Genomic DNA, 2,513 nt, shown 5'->3' with positions numbered 1-2,513 from the left:
TCTCTCTGTCTAGTTATTACAATGAAATATATCTTCAGACATTGCCAGACACCTCCTGGGAGGAAAATATACCCAATTCAGAGTCACTGATCTGGCCAAACCTTTATGGGCTGTTAGTGACAACAGCTCCAGAATCTTGAAGTAGAGTGCTTGCCTTGATCCAGATTAGCTCAAGTGATGTTTACCAAGTACTGGCACATGCCTGGCCCTACGAGACATCCTGGGGATACAGAGGGGTAGGGCACAGTCCAGTTTCCCAGGAGCTGTACTGAAATAAAAAGGAGGCAAGAGATGTCCAAGAGGCAGAAAAAAGTAAACCCAGTAAGAAAGAGCTGTGGAAAAACTATAATACTGCCTAGAATTAAATCTCCTTAAGCCTTATGACTTCCAAAACAGCTCTTCTGCCTGAATAATTATTTTTAAAATGTGAATCCAATCATGCCACTATCCTGATTAAAAGCCTTCAGTGCCTTCTTACCACACTTAGAACCAAATAAAATCCAAACAAAATCCAAACTCCTTATGGACCCTAATGATCTCCTCCTCCTTTGGTCTTAATTTGTTTTGTTCCCTACTGTTCTCAGGTTCCAGCCATCCTAGATTTCCTCTTCTCTTAAGATCTCTGAATGTTTATTTCCAAACAAGGTTCTCTGTACTATGATGCCTTCTGTACAAAAGGCTCTGTCCAAGATTGTTGCAGGGCTGTCTCTTGGTCACCAAATCTCTGTTCAAAGTTACTCCTCTCTAGTCATCTTCTATGCAGAAGCTGTTATCCCATCACTTTCTGTGATTTCTCTTATTCCACTGTCTATTGAAGACATTTTTTGGACATCTGACCTGACTTCCACTATCACTTGTCTTTCTTCTTGATGACCATCCATGCAAAGGGGGCCATCAGACTCAGATTCAGCATTGAGAGTTGCAAAAATCTTCCTGATATAGGTCTGCCCTTTTCCCTTCCTCATCTTCCTGCGGAACTATAGAGATGTTGAGAGCTACGTGGTTCTCTAGGACCATAGGGGAGAATCATGCAAATATCAGACTCTTGAGCCTTAGAACTAGCAAAAGCATACTATTATCTTCCATTCCATTCCAAGGAGAAACATAAGACCCTAGCATTTGAGTTAGTGATAAAATCTGGATCTGAGAAGTTCTCTGAAGTTTCCCATGTTGAAGGCTTGTTTGCTGGCTGGTGGTATGGTTGGAAGGTAGCACAAGCTTTAGGATGTAGGGCATAGCAGCAAACAGGTCTTCACTCGATTTGTTTTGTCTTCTTCTTTTATATTTGTTTATTTATTTATCTATTTTGAGTTAAACCCAGGACCTTCACACTGCACTATAACTTTATTTATTTATTTATATTTTGAGACAGGACCTCATTAAATTACCAAATTGCCCAGGCTGGGCTCGAACTTGCCATCTTACTGCCTCAGTCTCCCAGAGCACTGAGATTAGAGGGAGGCTCCCATTATGTCCAAGGGCATATTTTGTTCCTGGCCCTTCCTCTACTTTCTGGGCACCATGAGGTAAGCAGATTTGCTCCACCTCCACCACTGCTTCTCCATCACGATGCTCTTCAGCACAACAGGCTGACAACAACAGAATCAAGCAACAGTGGCCTGAAACCATGAGCCTAAATAAACATTTCCTCCTTTTAAATTATTTATCTTAGGTATTTTTCACAGCAATGAAAAACCAACAGTTACCATCATCAGGTTATCTAGTACTTGTCACTAAAACCATCTGTAACTGAAATAGTATTTGAAATTACTGTGCTTACAATATGTATTATAGATAAATTTTAATTAAAACATAAGAATAAGCACATAAACATAAATAAAAATATAATTGTACATATTTCTGCATGTATGTTCCATATCTAGTGATCTATGTGTTCTCTAGTTCCCTTGTGTGTAAAATAATGTCATATTCTAGTGATACATGCATATTCATGTTTATGGCAACACAACTCATAATAGCTAAACCTTAAAAGTGGCCTATATATCCATCCATAAGTTAGTGGATAAAGAAAATATGGTATTTACTATTCTGTGATAAAGAAAAATAAATCAGAGTCACTTGTAGAAAAATGGATAAACTTTGAGAATATAATGTTAAGTTTAAATATGGCATGCTTTCCTTTATATGAGAAGCCCAAAATATAAATGAACTAGAATAAAATGAGAGATAGGTAACAGGAAACAGGGACACAGTCATTTTGCAAAGGGGAAGGGGACTAACAGAAGGATTGATGAGGGAGAAGATGGGATAAAAAAATTAGAATGTGTTACGTACATGTACCAACTTCATGATGAATGCAATCATTACATATTGCAAACATATACTAATATAAATAAAAACTTAATAAAAGGAAGAATCATCCTAGCCCCTTGAAAGCTTATAAGGATTAAATTAGAGTCAACACATTTATAGCACTTAACGGAGTACTTGGCATATAATCATTGCTCAGAGATTTGCTATCATTTGTTGACTTAATGACCTAATTAATTTTT

Source organism: Cavia porcellus, unplaced genomic scaffold, assembly GCF_034190915.1.
Source record: "Cavia porcellus strain 051 isolate PalLab524CR breed Dunkin Hartley unplaced genomic scaffold, mCavPor4.1 scaffold_16, whole genome shotgun sequence".
NCBI lineage: Eukaryota > Metazoa > Chordata > Mammalia > Rodentia > Caviidae > Cavia > Cavia porcellus.
This window is presented reverse-complemented; position numbering follows the sequence as displayed.